Source organism: Balaenoptera borealis (genome assembly GCF_965194805.1).
Source record: "Balaenoptera borealis genome assembly, chromosome: 2".
NCBI classification, from domain to species: Eukaryota; Metazoa; Chordata; class Mammalia; order Artiodactyla; family Balaenopteridae; genus Balaenoptera; species Balaenoptera borealis.
Window position 1 is genome coordinate 126,849,336 of NC_138867.1, and position 22,391 is coordinate 126,871,726.

A 22,391-nucleotide genomic window follows, 5' to 3' on the forward strand; every position below is an offset into this window, starting at 1 on the left:
AGCTTTCCTGTTCTTGGTTCCTTTGGAGCAGATGCCATTTTGTTATTCACACAAAGGCACTCTCTGCCAGAGTGGCCTGCAGACTGTATAGTAGTTGCTGTATTTCCAAGCCATCTTCCTCCAAATGTTATCTAATAACAAATTCCATAACCCTTACATTGACACAGGTTATACAGAAAACACAGCCAAAAGTGCATATTGAACTTTCCTGGAATTGAGGATGGGATTTGTATTCAACACAGTGATATAAATCCAAGAAGTTCACCTACATTTTTCCAATTTAGAACACAAAGTCCACTCAGAATTGCTCCATCTATGCCTTAGTTTCCAGCTTCTTTCAGGCATATCTGGGCTCAGATTTCACATCAAAGAAACCCAGCAAGTAGGCCCTATTGATTAACTATTATTTTTGCCACATGAGAGTTTTTTCTGGGCCCCAAGTCTGCTGCCCCTCTCACCACTGACCCTCCCTCCTGAGGGGTTGCTTATCTAAACACCAATCTACCCTAACAAATCTTGCATCAAACTGTGCACTGTCCAAAAGAAGACACACAAAGAGTATAGTGTTCTTCGGCTCTTTGAATCACATACATTTCAAAATCAAGGAAGCCTTTAACATGCAGAAACTGTCAGCTTTCTTACAGTGCCCCTCCTCTTTTGAGCTATAATCATTCTCTGCCAGTCCAGATTCCAGTAAAAATGCAAGTTGTACATGACTTCTAACTGTGAAGCGAAAGACTTTGGATAATGAGAAAGCCTTCAGACTATTAAAATTAATGACTCCGTAAATCTCTAGCAGCTGCGATTAAAATAGCAATATTTGCATTTTGTGAACCACATGTGCTGCCCAAAATAAAATAAGGGGAATACCCTTGAATCCTGCACGAGGAACTGGTCCCAGGAAACTTGAAGCTGCAGTCAGTAGGGTGAAAAGTGCCCATGCAGCTCGATTATGCTCTTGTGTACCCGACAAGGGGGGATAGCAAGCCCTTGAAACAATATTATTTCATATTGTATGTATTTTATAGTTTAGAAATGTGTTTATACCCACTGCCTCATTTCATTTTCACAACTATCTTGAGTGGTGCGCAGAGCAGGATTACTATTATCATTTTACAAAGAAACTGGGTGCAGAGAAAAGATGTGTAGTGGATAAGTAATGATGCTGCCAAACATCCCTCCATCCTTCTCCTAGTCCTCCTCTGGGGAACACGCTCCCGTTTGCAGTCCATGTACTTTAAGAAGATCTGACAACACCATTTATCACTCTCAGGATGGGGCACGTGAATAACAGTATTAGACTTTTGAGGTCCCACAAATTTCTTCAGGGATGGGCCTATAGACTTGGTTAGAGTTAACGAGATACAAGAAGACTTTTATTGTTTGGTGGAGAGGTGTGTCCACTTTCCTTCTTACCATCACGTGGTATCTGGAAATGAAGCAATCAGAGAGGAAAGTAGAACCACTGGAAGGAGAGAAAATTGGTCCAGGTGAAATGATTGACCTGCCCATCTTGGAGCAATGACATTTCCTTTCTTTGCTTAACATAACTTGTGCTGGATCTGTTGATACTTGCAACTGAGGAGTGATTCAGAATGCTCACAGTGTCCATTTCCCCATAACTTCACTTTGCTCATGGGCAACATAGGTCTCTAGCCCCCATGTGACATCACCTTTCTGCATTCATATGTGTTGTCAATTGGCAACTTCTCTCCATATCTGGGAGAAAGAAGTGAGAGGGACGAAATACAGCCAACTCTCTTTTTGCTGTCTAAAAATTTCTGGCTACTGACTAGCCAGTGGATTGCATATCCTTGGCTCAAGTGCACCCTCCCTTCCTGACCCAACCCACAGTGGCCAGAGAGGGTAGGGGTGGGGAAAGGCCAATGGGTGATAAGGCACAGGACATGGTCACTTAAGTAGCAGAGGCTTAGAAAAGGCAGCTCCCTTAGAAAGAGGCTATAAGCCCAGGAAACCTTTCTATAGGTATTCTACTTCTCAGTGGAGTCTCAGAGATCCACAAATTCTTGGGCATCCTATGATAATGTTATAATTTTCCTTTGACTTTTATAACCATTCAAACACTTTTAATACTTGGGTCACCTGCATTACTATTTATGAGATTTAAGTGCCTGTATTTATTTGTTGTGTTTATAAGCAAATTGGCATTGGCCTCAAGTAATACTATTTAGCTGTCGTGGGTAATGAAAAAAAAAAAAGAAGTCTTAATGAATAAGTGATGTGTTCACAGCAAGTGAAAGGCAAATGACATCACAGAACTTCATGGAACAAAAGTTTTGCAACAATGCAAATAGAAAACCTGTGATGGGAGATCTGAGGCTCAAGTAAGTACAGACAAATCAAACTCCAAAGTACCTTGTCAGAGCAGGTGTAAGCAGTGAATTCCTTTCAGCCAAACAGGACTATCCTTCATATATAATTAAATTTGTCCACTTAAATTGTAGTTACTTTGTCATTTTATTTGCATTTAGTTTATAACTTTATTTTTGTCATTTTAGTTGTATACAAGCTATAAAATGAACAACGTATTCCTATGTTTATGTTTGTGTACATGTAGATAACATTATACTAAAAGAAACATGTCAACACTAGGAACCATAAGAAATGTTTTTTCCTTTGAAGGGCTTGGTCAGCATCTCAAGCTTGAAAATCATCGTGGTAGTGTCTGTTCCACAACTGCCTGCCTACTCCTGGCTCTCTCCTTGTGGTCGTAGCCCTACAATACCCTTGCAATGGTTCTTCCTGCCTCTGGTCCCTCCACTTCTTAATCTACCCATCATACAGCTAATCTTCCTTACACACTTTCTTCATGTCAGTCCTAGACACAAGAACTTCCAATAGCTTCCACATGGCTACATCTCTCCTCAGCATGCAAGTCCTGAGCCTGGCCTATCATACCTGCTTTGCCTTCCTCACTCACAGTCTGTACTCCAGTCATTGGAATTTCCTTATCGGGTCTCAAGCACATCCTGTGCCTTTCTTCTGTCTTTGCTGGTGCTCCTGACCCGCCTTTCCATTGTTATTTTTCTCTATAAATTCTTCCCAACTACTCCAAGTCCTATTTTCATTGCCAAGTCCTCTATGAAAACCCAGCCAATGGTTGCAGCCCACAGCGATCCCAACTCCATTCCTACTATTCATAACACCTATTGAAATTTGTCTATATTTCCATACTTGATAGTTTTCAAATTGTGTGTTGTCTGCTAGTGTTATCTAATTGTTTCCACGGAAAGCTCTGCCCAAAATATTCTCAGGATTTCTCTTGGGTATTTTAACCATGAGCAAGGTAAGTGGTGATGCATTACCTTCAATTTCATTGTCCAGATGGAGAGAGTTCCTAAAGGTGTAGGTAACCAAGAATGAGAATAACATGTTTTATAGAGTTTACTAAAATGTCATAACCATTAAAAAGGAAATAAATGTTCTTGAGAAACAAATGTTAAATAAAATAAACACATGAGGCACACTTTTTATTTCTATTTGGTCTTAACTGTTATCAATCTCTGCTTAAAAATTTTTCAAAATTTTTAAGTTTTGAGTCAAAAGATTTTCCTTGGGCATAATTATATCTGGTATCTTAAGGTTCTAACCATGTATGTTGCTAGACCAAGTCCCTTCCTCCCTCCCTCCCTTTCTCTTTTCTTTCTTTTCTTTCTTTCTTTCTTTCTTTCCTTTCTTTCTTTCCTTTCTTTCTTTCTTTCATCCTTCCTTCCTTCCTCCCTTCCTCCTTCCCTTCCTTCCTCCCTTCCTTCCTTCCTCCCTCCCTCCCTTCCCTCCCTCCCCTCCCTCCCTCCCTTCCTTCCTCCCTCCCTCCCTTCCTTCCCTCCTTCCTTCCTTCCTTCCTTTCTTCCTTTCTTCCTTATTCATTATTTAAAGGGACATATATACACACAAACACACATGTGTGTGTGTATGAATGTTTCTTCTGAGCATATTAAAAATTAATGAGGAGGAATGCTGAAAGGAGATTCCGGCCTTGAAAAGTATGGCTTCCTCACAGGCAGCCAGAGCCTACTATGTCATGGATTATAGCAAGTGAATTAATCCATTTAAAGAACATTTGTTTAGCAGTTGCCTTTTAATTCCTTTGGGACTACTAATATAAATATGCAGAAAAAAAATTTTTTTTCTTTATAACCCAAAGGGCACATACCATACCTGCTGTTTAGGATTCTGCTCTAATCACGTAACAATATACCTTAGAGCTACAATAAAGTTCTACTTCATTCTTTCTTTATGGTGTCATGCTTTTCTACTATACAGATGTTCCATAAATTTTTAATAGTTTTCTACTAATGAACAACAAAGGTTTTTTTTTTTTTCAGTTTCCTGCTACTACAAAAAAAACTATTATAATAAATGATCATGTACGTACATCTTTGCTGTCCAAAGGAAGGGCATTTAGAAGTTTGGTAGATTTTGCCAAATTGTTGTTCAAAGAAGCTGCACCGAACTGTACTCTCACACACATAGCATATGAAGATGAATCTCTGCTATATTGCCATTCTTTTCAATATCTGTTAACCTTATGAGTGGGAAAATGGCATTTCAATGTTTTCATTTACATTTCTTTAATTATGAATGAGGTTGAACATATTCATAAATTTAGAAGTCATTTTATTTATTTGCTGTGGATTTCCTGTTCATATCATTTAACCAGTTTCATTGTTTTTCTTCCAAACTTGTTATAGCTCTTTAACAGAAAAAAATAGCATATCATCTTTCTTATGTATTGCAATTTATTTTTCTGCCTAGCAGGCATTTATATGGGTAAATGAATCACATATTTTATAGCTGCTAGGATTTTGTGTCTTGCTTTGAAAGAATTTCCTCACTCCAAGCAAGATTTTTTAAATATATATCAATATTTTCTTTTAGTACTTTTATGATTTCATTTCTGTATTTAAATTTTGTATTCTCATAGAATTTATAAGGGTAAGAATTGAACTTTATGCTTCCCCAAACTGTTCGCTGAATAATCCTTCTTTTTCTATTGATTTTAAATACTCCCTTGATTGTATATTTAGTTCCCTATGTGTTTGGGTATATTACTGACTGGTTTGCTGTTTAACATGGCACTATTACTAATAAAAGCATTATAGAAGACATCAAAGTGAACATGCAAGGTATTTAGTATTGTCTCAAGCCCCATAAAAGTAAAAAGGCAAACAAATTTAAAATGTAATTTTTCTCTTTATATTTTTCTTCTTGGTTGTGATTATTCTCATACTCATCCAGCACTTCACTGTTTCACATCTATTTTCTCATTTCATCCTAGGTCTGTAGAAAAGGTGTTATTACTTCTCCATTTTACAGAGGAGGAAACTGAGGCTCAGAGAAGCCATGTGGTTTGTTTCAGGGTAACCTGCTGCTAAGTGGCAGAGTGGGAGTGAAAGTGAGGTTTTCTGACCTCAGGTCTCCTACGGAATCCCAAAATTCCTTTGAGAAAGCAGACATCATATAAATAACTGGTGAATGAGGACCATCCCCCCATTCCCAATCTGTTCCTCTTTATACTATATCTGGCTTCTGTTAAAGTGAGTTCCCCCATTAAGCATAATTTTTTTCAGCTGAGAAAAAATTAAAATCTTAAGTGGTCACAATCAATATTTGACAAATAGTTGCTAAATGTATTAGTCACTCAGTCCACCCCTCACTTTTGATAGTAAAACTGTATCCTCAGTGGAAACTCATCAGTTAGGAGTTATCTCCCAAAGAAGAGGTCCTTGGGGTACTAAAAACAAAAGTCTCCAAGTATCAATACTTAAACGTTGTTTCAGAAAAGTTTAGACTATTTTGGTCCTTAGAAGAATCCTCTGCCTCTCATTCTCACTCCATGAAATACTTGAACTTGATTGGAGACTTTCTACTTTCCCTACAGCTGGAATCCCCTCCAAATCAAAATCAATCATATAATCAAATTATTTGTTATTAGTTTTCAACAGCCATGTCTCACAGTAAAAGCCAAAGTAACCCACCAAATCCTGGGGGGCCTCCTTAGGCAACACTCTGTCCACAGCCAGGTTTCCATGTAGAGAAATGGGACTGATTTTCTTGACAAGTGGATTTGTGGGATTTCAATATAAAGGATTATCCAATTCAACTTTTAGCCCATGTCTTTCCATACATTTCAAGGAGTTACCCAAAGAATTGCAAACCCAAAATGTTGAAAACTTTCTGGTGAGCAGAACATCAACAAATGTATAATATGTCCTGTTTATCACAAGAAGTCATCAAGGAGACCCCAGGACTGCAGGAGCTGTTGCTCAGAGCATACATTTATTCACTCACTCCCTCACCTACTCATTCAGATAAACCATGAACAAAAATGAATATGGTCTTTGTCTTTATGGAGTCAACATGCTGATGGAGATTTAGGCCTTCTGTTTTACTATTTATTTTCTATTTGCTTCATTCATTTTTTGTTCTTCTGTTTTTCCCTTCCTGATTTTCTTAGGGATAATTTAATATTTCTCTTTTTTTAGAATTCCATTTTATCTATTGGCTTCTTAGCTATATGCCTTTGCATTATTATTATTTTATTTTCATTATTCAAGTGGTAGCTCTAGGGGGTTGCAACATATATTTTTAACATTTCAGTCTGCTTAGAGTTAATATTGTGTTACTTTATGTTAAATGAGAGAAACTTGTAACCATATACATTTATTTACCCACCCCTAACATTGTCCTTTATGCTATAGTTATTATAGTTTTTACATACATAAATGTTATCAACTCCACAATTCAAAGTTACAATATTTGCTTTAAATAGTCATATGTATTTTAAGGAAGTTAAGAAGAAAAATGATTTTCTAAAAAAATATTTACCCACATGTTTATCATTTCTGATATTTTCTTTTCTTACTGGAAGAACCATGTTTCAGTCTGGTATGATTTCCCTTTAGCCTGGAAAACATCTTTTGGTTTTCCTTGAAGTGTAGGTCTGCCGGTGATAAATTCTCTAGTTTTCTTCTATCTGAAAACATCTTTATTTCACCTTAATTCTTGCAGGATGTTTTTAGTGATGTAGAATTCCAAGCTGAGAAGTTTGTTTGTCTGTTTCCCCCACTCCCCTCCCCTTGCTTTCAGCACTTTCAGATGTAGTTCCACTCTCTTCTGGAATCCATCACTACCAATGAGAAGTCAGAGATGATATGTAGTGTTATTCTGTTATGGAATGTGCCACTTTTCTCAGGCAGATTTCAAGATTTTATCTCTTGTTTTCAGCAGTTTGACTATGATGTACCTAGATATGGCCTTATTTGTATTTATTCTATTTGGGATTACTGTTCTTCTGGAATCTGTAAATTTATCTGTACATTTATTTCTTCAAAGATTTTTTCTGTTCTATTCTCTCAATCCTTTCCTTCTGGGATTCCACTTATATAGTCATCTTTTTGATATGATCCCTAAAAGTTGCAAAGGTTGTATTAAATTATTTTTAGTCTTTTTCTCTTTTCTTCAGATTGAATTATTTCTACTGCTCTCTCTTCAAGTTCACTGACTCTTCCTTCTGTCATCTCTCATCACTGTTAAGTCAATTCAGTAAATGTTTTATTTCAGACACTGCATTTTTCTGCTCTAGAATTTTCAGTTTTTATAGTATTTTTCTTTTCTGAGATTTCTTATTTGTCTATTAATTACAATAATTACTTAACTTTACATCTCTGAGCATGGTTATAATAGCTGCTTTAAAATTTTGTCTGCCAAGTCCAACATTTGGGTTATTTCAAAGTCAGTCTCCTTTGATTGCCTTTTCTCTCAAGTAGGAGTCAACAGTTTCCTGCTCTTTGTATGTTAGTAATTTTGATTGTATCTAGGACACTGTGAATGATACATTGTAATGAGGAGCCACTGAAGTGCTTTAAGGAAAGAGAAAATGATCATATCTTTGTCTCAGAAGTATTCTGGCCGTTGCTCGGAGAATGGAATTAATGTGGGTGAAACAGCTGGGAGACTGCTGCAGTAGTCCAGGTGAGATGTATTATTAACATTTACCAGAAAGATGGCAGTGCAAAGTTGAAATTAAGTAGAACAGGTTGGAATGAGAGACCTGGAAGGGATTTAGATATCAGCTGCCTATGAGGCCATATTTTCCTAAACGACTCACTAGTACCTTTTACCCAAAAGGCCAAACAGAATACCATTCACCAACTTCCAATGAAAGAAATCTCAGTAATTCCTGAGGCTTCGTTCCTGCTTCACTCTCCACAACCAGCGAGCTCCCAGGTCCCAGCAATTCTTTTTTTTTTTTTAATTTCCTCTCTTCATCTACCTCCACTGATTTCAGAGCCTTATCCTTCTTCTCCCAAATGAGCGAAATAGTCTCCCGACACATTGTCCTACTTCCAGTCTCAATCTTTTCTTATTTGTCCCCTACCCTGCTTTGTCCTCTACCCATCTTTTCCACAGACCCAATTTAATTATGTTATTTCTGTTTAACAACTTTTCAGGGCCCCTGTTTGGACAAGAGAAAGTCCAAATGCCATAGCATGGCATATAATTCTCATGGCATATGATTCTTTCCTTTGGTTTTTTCAACAAATGTTTTTGTTCACATCCTATTTGCTGGAAAAAAAAACAAAACAAAACAAAAAAGGAAGGAGTGGTGACTGAGATCTCTGTCCTCCCCTTGCCAATAGTCTAATGAGGGAGACAAGAGACCAGTTACAATTTCATCTTCCTCTACTTCCTCTATTGCCATCACTGCCCTCCCTAAATTTTCCCCAGCACACAAAACGTTTTGCCATAATTAACCACTTTATTTCACTCCTTGATACCTCTGAGCCTTTGTACATGCTGTTTACCCTTCTTTCCTTTCCTCTTTCCTTCCCTGTTAAGAAGACCTAAATTGAATACCACTTTTTCTAACTCCCCACACTCTTGGTACATTCATTTTTCCCCACCTACTTATTCAAATCTCTGTTAAGAGTCTACTGCTTGGGGAGCAGAGACTTTTATAACAGTCCATATAACTTCACATTTCCTCTCCTGTCTCTTGCAGTAAACTATAAAATCTTTGGGCACAGGGAGCTGGTCTAAATCATCTTTTGTTCTGTCATCTAGCACATTGCCCAGCCCCCAGTCAGCAGTCAATTTTTTATTGACTCTTTTACATCCTTCTCATTTTACAACTGGGGAAATAATAGTCCAGAGAGGGGAAGTGACAGGTCTTGCAAAAGGACTTGTACTTGCTTTAAGATCACTGCTTCCAAGTAGGGGTTTGTCAATATTTCTCTGGGCAACATGCTGGAAGGTTTCATGGAGGTGGCCGGACTTAAGCTGCGCTGATAAGTCTGAGTAGGATTTGAGACTGTTGCTGTACAAGTGGAAGCTGGGAGAAGTTGGGTTAGGGTTGTGGAATTTGATCAGTAGCTTAATGGCCTCTACAAGCTGAATCTATGAACACAGATTGCTAGCTAGAAAGCAGAGGGGCTGTATTGAAAAAAGAAATAATCTGCAAGGAAAAAAAATGGATTCTATTCATAGTGTACACCTCACTGTGTGGCCCTGGACAAGTCCTGACTCCTTTCTGGGCACTAACTTCTAATAATAAAATAAACAACAACAACAACAATAATAACAACCACTTATAATTATTAAAACTGTACTATGTTCCAGGCACTATTCTAAAACCTTTATGTTTTGCTGATGAGGATATCTACTTTCAAAGAGTTGAAATAACTTGGCCAAGGTTATCCTAACTAATAAGTGGTGGAGCTAGGATTTTTGCTCCAGATTGTTGGACAAGATAATCTAAATTGCAACTTAACTATAAAGACTTTAAAGAAGTTTCTGCCACAACAAACTTTGGCCATCCTAGAGCTGATTACAAGAGTTCCTTTCTTGTAAGGTGACCTATTTGCCTAGCTCCCTCCCAGCTAGAGAAAACCTCTCACCTGGAAACCTGGGGATTATCTCTGGTTTGTACACACACAAAAGACATGGATCATTTGAAATTCTAGCTATGCCCTGAATTAGCTATGAAAGAAAATCATTATTTGTATAAATAGTTTCAGCACACAGAAGTCTTAACCTGTGTGGTCTTATATTTCACTGCTATTTTCCATCTTTAAATATTATTAATCATTTCAGCAATTTAGCAAAGCATTTTCACATATGCTACATTATTCAGTCAACACAACTGCCTGTTTTCCAGATGAGGACACAGAGACTATGCCAGTGATTTTCCTAAAAGCATACAGACAATAAGTGTTTCAACTCCCAATGCCCTTCTTTACTATTTCCCACCTCTAGAACATGGGTTAGCCAGAAATACAGGTAAGTTTATTTGTATTTACTGAAAGTACCTGAAATGTACTGCATTTACTGAAATGTAAATTACTGGATCACCAAGTAAAAAGGATCCTAACCTTCTTCGGCTGCTTTTAAACACATTAGAAGCTCAGAGTTGAAAGGATTCTTAGAGGGTCATCAGACCCACTATTCCTCTTCTCTCTTCACCACTTCCACCCTACAATTTTTGAAACACTCCTATTAGGTGGTGGCCTAGCCTCCCAAGGTATCCTTTTTTATCTGTGAGAAGCTTTGAAAGTTATTAACCTTCTTTATTGAACAAAATGTGTCCCCTGACATTACCACCCATTGGTCCTCAGTCAGCCTTTTGCTATCTCCCTCTAGAAACCCCTCAGATAATTGATTCCAGAGCTCATCAACTTTGATTCTTTTCATTTCCTCTGTGGACTTGTCTGGGTCTCAGTTTTCTCATCTATAAAATCAATAGATGGACTGGTCTTGTCAGATCTCCATAAAGCTTTCCTTCTATGACCCTATGATATTTTAAATGTCCAAATAACTGTACCCCAAAACAGAAAAGTTTGCTCGCTGCCAGGAACTCTAAAAGGAAAGTGTTTCCTAATGTTTTGCCCATTGTGCCTTTTCCTTCCTTCCATTCTGTTTGTGTTTTTCTGGAGATGGAGAAGATAATCCAGAGAAGGTGGGGTAGGCGCCTGCCTCATTGTTGATGTTGCAGTGCACTCAAGCTGAGAAGAGATTTGAAGTAGTTAGGGATGCTGAAATCCCAGAGCAGCCCCACCCCTTCCCACCTTGGCTTCCAGAGTCATTTCCAAATTACAGGGAGGTTTCCAGATTAAAATCCCGATTGATTGGCATTCACCCAGGGTCCCACACAGCCTCCTCTCTGGCACCTTCTCGTAGATTCCTCATACACCCAAGTGCATTTTGTGACCTCTACCCCAAAATCTCCTCTGATAAAAGAATGAAGCCTTTCTGTAATATTTCTGAAAATACAGAGAAGGCCAAATATTTAGAAAATCTGATTAGATCACATACTGATTAATGTGTGAAATAATAACAATAAAAGTAATAACGAATAGTTATTTACTGAATAGTAAATATGTTCCAGACACTAGATTAAGAACGGTATGTGCTTTATGTTATTTAATTTTCACAATAACAGAATGAAGTCAGTATTATTTCCATCACTATTTTATAGATGATGAAACAAAACTTTAAAAGAATGTGTATATCACCTGCCCAGTGTCATACAACTGACAAATGGTAGAGCCCAGAATTCCAGCTCGAGTTTATATAACTGATGTCTGAACATTTCACGCTACACAAAAATGCCTTATTTTTAAACGATGTTTTAAAAATTTTGCACCTATGCATCACTTCTTCCACGAAGCTTCCAGGATGTTCCCCAAATCTAATTTAGAGCTCTCCACTGTTTCACTGTATCTGTGCATCCTTTTACGCTGATGCTTAGCACACTGTTTAAAATCTTTCATTTGTCTTTCTTCTACTCTAGACAGTAAACTACTTGAAGGGAATAACTCTCTCTGTGTTTGTATTCCTTGCTCCTAATACATCTTTCTTCACACAGACAGGATTTTACGGCACTCTTGCTCTACAGGATTGTCAGTAGCTCTTGGTTTTACAGCCAAAATCAAAAGTTGTTGGATTAGGGAAGACAAATCCCACCAGCCCTTTCTAGGCATGTAGGGGATACTTCTGATTGTTTCCAGAAGGGATGGAAGCTCAGGCTTTGCATTAAAGAGAAGGAAAGCTCCAACTGAGAGATAGCTTGTCTGAGATTAAGTAATATTGTAGCAGTTCAGAAGTTTTTACAGATAACTTTCTGGAATACTGACTGCTAAATGTCTGTGGATCATAGACCCTAAGCCATGTGTTCCTGAGAGAAGCAGGGAGGGTCTCTGTAGCTGAGCCTGGCTCAGTGCAGAGAAAGGGTATGACAGCCACCTCCGAACCCATCCGGAGGACCAGTAATGGCCAGCAGCACGGAGCAGCCACAGCAGGAGTCATAATGGTGGGCGCCTGCACTGTTATTAGGACCCAGCCTTCCTCACTTCCCATAGGCTTTAACCTCCTAAGAGTCTTACACTACCCTAAGGAAGGCAAATCCCTCAAGCATGACAGATTTCACTTACTATCAATCTTCATACTTGGCAACTGAGACATTTATTACACTAAAATCATGGAGCAAACCCAGACCTATTCCAATTACACATGTACATCAGCGTATGTGCATAAAAACTTCTGGGAGAACATGCAAGAAACTGCTGCAGTTGCCTCAAGGCAGTGAGACTGAGGATCTAGAGACAGGAGGAGGTACGTTTTTCATTGGAAATGTTTTTGTATTGCCTAAAATATATCATGTGCTTGTATCATTTGTTTAATAATATAAATAAGCTAATTTATATAATACATGTAATAAAGTACCTTTTTAAATACTTAGCTCAACTTCTAAATGATTGGAATTTAATCAATTATTTGCAGACACATAGCTTAAGCGTCAGCTGTGTTTTCTTTAGGATTCAAGGGAAAGAACTATGCGGCAGGTCTGTCAGAAACTTATTTACATGAGACACTAAAAAGTATTCTGAGAAGTGGTCCAGAAAAGGGTGGAGGGAGTGATTCAAAACAATAGTAGTAATAAGAGAAATAACTAACATTTAATGAAGGCAAAGTACTAAACTCTACACAATCATCTCTTTTAAACAGCCCAGTCAAGCAGGTATCATTGTTTCCCCCATGGAAACTGATGCCTGAGAAGTTGGATAACTACCAAGTGGCAAAGCTAGGATTTTGTTCTAGGCCACCTGAAGCCAGAGTCCAAGCTCTGTACTTGTGTATGATGACTCTGTGTGAGCAGAATCTGGTATCATATGCTGATGCTCTTTCCACCCCGGCCCTCTTGGTAGCGTAACTGCCACCAGCAGGGACAGTAGCAACCAGACATCAACACAACAAGAGAAATGGCAGACCCCATTTGGCCAATTGGAGAGCCAGTCTCTGAATTACATGGGAGACACCTCTCAGGGACTCCTAAAACTGTAGAGAAAAAATTGAGAGCAACTGATGTTTCCATAGAGAGGACACAGAGGCAGAGCCAGAGACACATTGTCTTGTGTTGTCATGACCCTATTTTTATCCCCTGTGGCCTATGAAATACAGCTTTATATATTGATGTTTAAAAAGAAATGTGAAATATCAAAGAAGTCCTGAGATTAAGATTATCTTAATCTCACAAAGCCATGTTACCTGAGTTTTAACTGTGAAGGAAGAACCCTGATGTTCTGCAGACGTCTTCAGTCTATTGGTGCTGGCGACACCTAGAATCAAAAGAAGTGCGATTAGGAGAGAAAAGCCAACACTACAATGCTCTGCTATTTCTCCTCCTTGACAGTGGACTGGAAAGTTAGCTTGCTGTTTCCTGAGACTTTGCACACAGTGATGTAAATCACTGCACTCTCATTCACTTTCAGATCTCCAGACAGCCCCACAGGGACTGAATACACTGAATTCAGTCAAACTGAGCTGGAGGGAGAAAGGAACTTGAAGTTCATTTTGTGATGCAGTTTTAGTTCTTGTTTTTGTTATCTTTATAATCCTCTTTTTGTCCCCCAAATGAGATCTTATGCGAAACCCTACCATATAAAAGTATAACTGCTCCATGTGAAATAGGGGCTCCTGAGCAATGCCTGCTCATGTTCCTTAATGCCCAGCCCTGTATCCACTGCTTGGAGTGCTTTGAGTTGGCTCCAAGTAAAGGGGCCGTATGATATATTGCCAAACCGGGACACTTTTGAGCATGAAAAGAGACTCCATTAATAACTATGCTGTGACAACCGATGTAAACTGAGACTGCCCTGGGCAAATCAGGAAGTATGGAACCCTAGTTTTAAGGAATATAGTCTCAAAACTGTTGGCTCAGTCCAACCTCTCTGCATGTAAGAGATGAGGATTCTAGCTCCCTGACTTGCTCCACCAGGGGAAATTACCCCCTGATGAGAACCAGGAAACTACAAAGCAGGCAATCCATCCACTCTGTCTAACCTACTTCAAAATAAACCAACTGGGAAATAATTGAATTTTTTAAAAATAAAAACAGTTAATGTTGGGCATGCCAAACCTCTGTGATCTCAGTGCTTCCTTTGTGCTTTTTGCCAAAACCGTACCTCCTGTGCTACTCGTTACTTCACATTGTTCTTCAAATCAACACACCTCTTATACTCAGATATCTACTTTAGCTTCACCCAAAGCAATAAGATTTGTGGTATCATGGGGCTTTTGTGCTGGTCATATTTTTTCTAATACTCATTAAAACACACAAACAACTATTAAGATGTTTATGTGCCTCTAAAATTATCCATATTCCACCACTAGTCTGCCTACTGTACTTTGCAAAGCACTTATATTTAGTAAACAGAACTTTCTGAATTTTAATAATTAGTTATTTTATACTTGTCGGTTCCTACAATTCTGGTCTATACTAGAATCAAGTATAAGATGACATCTGATTTAGCACAGCTTGAATGCTTTTTTTAATTTTAAATTTAACATAGTAATATGCAATCTTGTTCTGCAAAAATCACTGTGATTTCTAGGAACTTCATTGCTTACACAAGATGGTCACTTTGCTCCGTTCAATTCAGCCTTCCTAATATGAGACTTTGGTTCAATTTTAATATATTTGTTTATAGATGCATTTGTGTACAGTTTGGTCATGCAAAAGATTCCTACCAGTTATTTTTAAAAAGGCACATCTCATGTGTCAGCAATAAAGCCAGTGACATTAAATGATTCTACAAATATTTAGTGAGCACCTGCCATATGCCAAGTCCTATCCAAACTGGGGAAAATGAACAGCATACAGTCATGGCCTCAGGTTCCTTCGTGTTAGTGGGGGAGACAGGCAAGTAAACAGGCATTCATACTAAAAGATGCTATGCACTATACTCATGAAGGGTTTGGACATCCTCCTCTTGCTGATCAGCTTAGGAGGAATGAAGTTCTATGCTTGGAGCAGGTATAAAGATTACACTCAAGAAATCAAATGGCCAGGAATGGATTTTTTTTTTTTTTTTTTTTTTGGCCGCACTGTGCAGCATGTGGGATCTTAGTTCCCCGACCAGGGATCAAACACATACCCCCTGCAGTGGAAGCTTGGAGTCTTAACCACTGGACCACCAGGGAATTCCTTATTTTTCTAACAGAATTTAATTTTCTTTCTAAATGCTCCTCCCCTCCAAAAAACTTTTTTCAGAAATTTAGTTAATTTTTTTTTTTTTAACTTAGGACTTTTTTTTACCACCAAGGTATAAGCTGAAGCAATGCATATTTCAATTTCCGTATCAGGACTATTCTACCCCACCCAGGGTTCTCCACTCCCCTTCTGTCCTGCAGTGGCATCTGGGGGAAAGGGGGGTAGCTCCCAAGCATGGCTTCTTTGGGTTAGGGAGTGAGGAATATCAAAACTGGAGGCTGGAATCCAGAACCTAACTGACCTTCTTAGCCCCAGACTCTGGGCACCCTCCACTGGTATCAGCTGGATATGATTCCCCAAACTGGATTTGAGGGCATGGCACTGGCCTCCACTATTGATGTCCATTGACTATGGACTCTGATCCTAAGATGTCTGCAGTCTAGGACCTTCTCAGCCCAACCACAGTCCCTCTGGTCTGTCAAAACACTCAGCTCTTTCACACTTCTCTCTGGGGCCCCAGGAAACTCTCACCAAGCTGAAGTGATCAGGGTTCCTCCCGCACCCACCCCACTCACCCAGGCATCTCCCTTTGGCATTGCTTCTCTACACTGTCCTGCCGCATGGACATAAGTGCTATGCACCTTGCCAAATATGAAGTTACATCCTTCCCATGCCACTTCCTAGCATCTATTACCTGCTATCTCCTAAACCTTTTGGGGTATTTCCACATGCCTCCCACCCCTGCCCTCATATGGCAGGAGTTGCTCTTATTTCTTATTTCCATCCTTCTAATCCATGGTCGATAAATAATCTTTGCTGTGACTTTCCTGGCTTGGCTCTTTACATGTAAAACCCAGATTCAAGAAATATTTTTTCCCTCTCATGTTTTTTTTTTTTTCTTTTTGCAAATCAACAGTGTTTTCCTATCAGATTATGTATTATTTAACCATGGGCTACAAAAACTGTAGAAACTGTTAGGGGTAACTTGAGATTAAAAAAAAAAAACAACTGGCTTAGTACTTTTAAAAATATTTTTCCCACAAGACATTCAAAATTATCAAAGTAGTTTTTGTCAGAGATCTGACTCATTCAAACCATCCTCCAGACACTCTACATTTGATAAATTAAGGGAAAATGCAGAGTTAAGAAAATTAATATTTGTTGAATGTCAACAATACTTAGGCACTGTGCTAGGTATTTTACATTCTTTACTTTCTTTAAATCTTCATAATATGCCCTTAGTGTAGAAATCATTCCCAGTTTACAGAGGAAGAAAAAAAGTCTCAGAAGAGATTATTTAACTTTCCCAAGTGATCTAGCTAGAAGTAATAAAGCCAAGATTCACACTCGATGCACCTGGTCCCAAAATTCATTTGCTTTCTCCCTTTCCACAGTAAGAAAAATATTGTCAGCCTAATGACATAGGTTAAATTTCATGTCCTGCATGTATTATTTACAGCATAAGATGCCCCTTGCAATAATCAATGGACACAATCTATTTATGATTGTTTTTCCAGATTTGGAAGTAAGCATAACGTATTAACCTCAAATATTAGTGGTGGTTGACAGCTGTACCTTTGCTTTTCAGACCTACTTTTGGTCCTACTCTTGACTGGTTTGATGCAGAATCCTTGGTTACCAACAAAGAACCAATGATAACATTATTGGGAAAATTAAACCTGCTGTTTGGCAATCTGCTTTTCAACTGCTTTTTCCAGAACAGCATTACAGTGAAGAGAAGGCACTGTCTGTACACGTAAACATGGGTTTCCTGAGTGGCCCCAACTCAGAGGAGAGGCTGTAAATGCTACTGAGAGCAGACCTCTTCACTGAGTATGAGGAGCCCTTGGCTGGCCTGCAGAGAGCATCATAACTGACATCCTGGCACTGGAGCCATGAGAGTCGCCAGGGGTGAGGGCTGTGCAAGTAAATAAAACTTTCTCACCATGAAAATCCTCTCCAGCCCTGCAGGGAAGCCTGTGACACAGATACCCCCAACAAAGGTAACAGCATCACTGGAGTATTTCCTAAAGGCTCAGGAGCTGAGAATCCCCAGGCCACAGATAAAATAACCACTCCATAATTAATGATGTATAACTCATCCATTTCTAGAAAGAACGTGGGTGGCCAATGACAATATAGGTAAAGAGACAGGATTATATACAATGTTTTCTTCATGTATGGGTGCAATCCAAAATTTAAATTGACTCATTTCATAAAATATACTTTTTAATAATATAAGTGATACATCATATATGTATATACAGAGACATAGATATAGATGTGGATATAGATAGAGATTCGTACTTGCATGTGCGTGTGTTTGTGTGGTTATGGGAGTTAGTATAGTTTAGAGAAGAACACGAAAGAGGACTAAGATTTAAATTATAATCCTGGCTTTTCTAACAACACACTGCAAGTCACTGAACTTTTCTGGGCCTAAGTTTCTTCAGCTTTAAAGCAAAAAGTTAGACTTCTTTTAGTATCAGTTGGTACATATTAAGCATAAGATATGCCACATGCTCTCATGACAAGCTACTTCATTCAGTTCCCCCAGAAAATTAGGTAAGATTGGCCTTTCATATGTTCCCAATGCACTTTCCTTCATAACACTTGTTGCAGGTGAAATAAAATAATACTTTCCATAATTTTATTGGTTAATATTGTTTCTTTGAATGCACTTTAAGCTCCAAGAGGGAAGGGACCATGCCCTCTTGTTCCTCATTGTACACCTATACCTGGTGCAGTATTGGCCCATGTTTTGGGGGGGGGATGAATTAACAGATAATAAAAGACAACCTATGAGGAAGATATTAGTTCTGAGATTCTGAAAAAATGGCACCTTAACACATTAACTCTGATTCTCAAGGCTCTCACCATTCTTATAAGACATCTGTGACCTCAACGGTCTAATCCAAAAGGCTTCCCAACTCAAATGGCCCCCTCAGCAGTTCCCACCACCAACCATTCCCCTCTTGACTTCAGTGATAAAGCTCCTTCACAGTCTTCCATCTGTGTCCCCAACCACTTCTCTGTTTCCTTCCTCAACTCTTCCCTCAGGCTTGCTCTACTTATGGTATTTCCTAAGATTCACCATCTCATCTTTTTGCCCTTCTCAACCTAGGCATCCCAGGATGTGAGCATACTGTAATAAATATATCTGATTCATCCCAGTATATACAAGATATGCACCAAAGAGGAGTTCAGATGTTTCGGGGGGTAAATATTTGTCGAATGAGTGAACCTATAAATTGCCATGATTTTAACCATCATCCCTCAGTGTTCCCATACATTGCCAGCTCTCTGCCTTTTCCTATACTCCAGGTTAGTCTTTATTCATTTCCTTGGGCTGTCATAACAAGTTACCACAAACTGGGTGGCTTAAAGTAACAGAACTTTATTCTCTCACAGTTCAGGAGGACAGAAGTCTAAAATATCAAGGTGTTGGCAGGGTTGATTTCTTCTGGGGTCTAAGGGCAGTGTTTCACACCTCTTTCCTAGCTGCTGGTGATTGTCAGCAATCTTTGGTGTCCCATGACTTATAGATGCATCACTCCAAGTTCTCCCTCCATCTTCACATCACTTTCTTCTCTGTGTCTCTGTGTCTCCTTTTCTGTCTCTTATAAGGAAACTCTCATTGGATTTTGGGCTTACCTTAATCCAGTACGATCTCATTTCAACCCTCACCTTAATTACACCTTAAAAGATCTTTATTCCAAATAAGGTCATATTCTGAGGTTGCAGGTGGACATGAATTTGGGGGAGACACTATTCAACCCACCACAGCCTATCCTCTGGCCCCTCAAAATTCAGGTGCATCACACATGCAAGATACATTCATTCCACCCCAACATCACCTAAAGTCTTAATCAATTCCAGCATCAACTCTAAGTCTCAAATCTCATCCAAATATCATCAATTCAAAAAGTCCCAAATCTCACGATCTAAATTATTCAAATCAAGCCTGAATGAGATTCTGGGTTTCATCCATCCAGGGACAAAATTTCTATCTGTGGTCTTGTGAAACTAGAACATAGGTTATCTGCTTCCAAAATGCAGGGATGGGCATAGGATAGACATTCCCATTCCCACTGGGGGAAATGGGAAGGAATAAAGGGGTCTCTGGTCCCAAGCGAGTCTGAAACCCAAGGGGCAAATTCCACTGGGTTTCAAGGCCTGTAAAAAATCCTCTGTGGTTTGATGTTTGATTGATTTGACTACATAAAAATTTAAAATGTCCACACAGCAAAATAAACTATGAGCAAAATTAAAAGACAAATGACACATTGGGAAAAATGCAACTCATATGATCAACCACATGTTGTTTCCTTAACATATAAAGAGCCTCTGAAAAATGATAAAGAACAACACTCATTACAAAAGTGGGCAAAGAATAGATGAAATATTCACAGAAAAGGAAATTCAAGTGGCTCTTGATTATATGAAAAGATGACCCACGTTACTCATAATGAGAAAAATACACATTAAAACTTTGCCGAAATGAACAATGTGAGTTGTACAACTTATCTGGAGGGTAATCTAACAGACTCTAACAAAATGACAAATGGGTGTACTTTTGACCCAGCAACTGCACTTCTGGGAATTTATCCTACAAATCAATTAACAGACTTACAAAATGACAAAAAAAACAAGGTTAATTACTGCAGCACTGGTCATGAGAGCAATATATTAGAAAATATATGAGTGAACATTAACAGGGAACTGCTTAAATAAATCATGGTATATTATGTAGCCACTAAAAAATAAACTCTTTATATAAAGATAAAAAATGTTCTCCAAGACGTATTGCTAAGTGAGGGGAACAAAGAAGTGTGCAGAATTCTGTGTATAGAGGGACTAAATAACATGCATATATTTGCACATACATGCATAATGTATCTCTGTAAGGCTGTCCAAGAAACCATTGACATTAGTTGCAGAGAACTGGTCGGCCAGGGGCCATGGTAAAAGGAGTGTTTTCACTCAAACTTTTTATACCTTCTGAATTTTGAGCACTGAGATTAGTTTATTTATCGTGATTAATTAATTTATTAATTATCTGAATTCATTAAAAAGTTATTAGAGACTAGTAGTTAAGCATGGCAAGTGGTGAATATGCTTTATCTCTATATCCTCCTGACACCTACTAAATAGATAGGACAAGATATTTTTTTAAAGTACTAAGTCAACAAGGACAAAAAGAAGAGAAGACAGTCTCCAACATGGGATGCCCACAAAATCTTGGAAGGAGGGGGCAGCTGTAGAACCAACCACCCAGGAACTGGGGTACCAGGATTCCTGAGAGTGAGAACAGAGCAGAACTAAGACACATGTAGATTACCTGAAAAACTAATGGCAGCATAAGTAGGTTACGCAGAAATACTGAAATAGATAATAGAGGTTACAGGTAGAAGAGTTGAAAGTGGTTGACTCTGGGAATTGGAGCTAAGATATGAATATGTAGGGCAGAGAATTTTTATTTTTCATTAAAAACTATATCTTGAATTTTTTAAATACATGCATGCATTACTACTTTACTTATTTCCTTACTTATTAAGGAAAAAGTGCCTTAGGAAGTTAGTGTTTGTATTATTCACAGTGTCATGCTAATATATTTGAATTTACAGTGACATGGTTGAGCCTTTACAAAACTAAAAATGACCAAAAGTGACCAGAAAGAAATAAAGAGGTGTAAACTTACTAAAAAACCAAGAGAAAATTGGAAAATTTTTTTAAAGAACTGTTAATGTTATTACAAAAAGATAATTGGCGTTAAGGAACTTTTTCTTTCAAATTTTCGTTTAGAAAACTCCCTGTTCATAAATAACAAAATTGTTATAAGCAATTTGTTTTATTATGAGACTATTCTAAACTGAATCTGTGCAAATAGAATTCATCCATATAGTAAGAAAATTATTCTCATTCTCTGTGATTAAATATAGTTTATCCTATCATAACACAACTGGAAAAATTCAAAGAAAACTACTAACACAGTAAAGGAAAGCAGAAACCATCAAAAAGAGTTTTGATAAAATTCTCTATCAAACTTTGACAGAAATCAGACTGGTATTGGGAATAAAAGGAAAAATAAGATATGTTTTCTGTCCTCCAGAAATTTAGTGTGATATTTTTATATTAAAAAAGGTAAAATGGATTATTATTTAACATGAGAAAGAACATTTGATAAAAATAATTAATATTAAAATCATCCATTCATTGAGCAAATAACTTTGGGATGGGATGATGTCTGTGGGTCAGACACTCTTGGGTAGTGAATTGGGCAACGATGAGTGAGACAGTGACCCTGAATTCAATAATCATGATTATCATCACAGTCATTATAATAATAGCTGATATTTCTTGAGCAATCCTTATGTACTAAAGCTAAAAACCTTACATGACAATAGTGACCAGAGAGAATCTGTAGTCAGGGAAAGGAGCTTCAAAGTTAGGAATTCTGGAAGTGGGGCAGTTACAGGTGAGGACGGGTACCAGATGGTACATGGCAATGCAATGCACTGTGACAAAATGGAAACCACCCAAATGCATACTGACAAAATGAAAACTACCCAAATACCCCAAATTAGAGTAAGATAAAGTCTACCATGGCACATTAAGGCAATGAAATACTACGTAGCCATAAAAGAAAGAACTACAAGAGCCATAAAGATGCATATATAAAATAATGCCAAGTGGAAAAAATAAAACAATAGATTGCATAAACCCATGTAGAGCTGCATAAAATCTCTGTTTGCACCTTGATAATGACAGGAAGATATCAAAGACAAGGGGTTAACAGCTTAATAGTTTCAAAAGAGATTTTTGTTGTTTTTTTAATTCCCTCGTAGTATTATGCAAGCATGCACTTTTTTTAAAGAAA

General features: G+C 38.1%; 1 protein-coding gene across 1 annotated transcript in view; it reads right to left on the bottom strand.

Annotated features, from left to right (window-relative positions):
* The window catches only part of HTR4 (5-hydroxytryptamine receptor 4), a 361,553-nt gene that overhangs the window by 297,898 nt on the left and 41,264 nt on the right, over nucleotides 1-22,391 (bottom strand). Inside the window, exon 3 of the mRNA XM_082382756.1 lies at nucleotides 13,567-13,637. The gene's annotated coding sequence lies outside the window, so the exon portion shown is untranslated. The remainder of the gene's footprint in view (nucleotides 1-13,566; nucleotides 13,638-22,391) is intronic.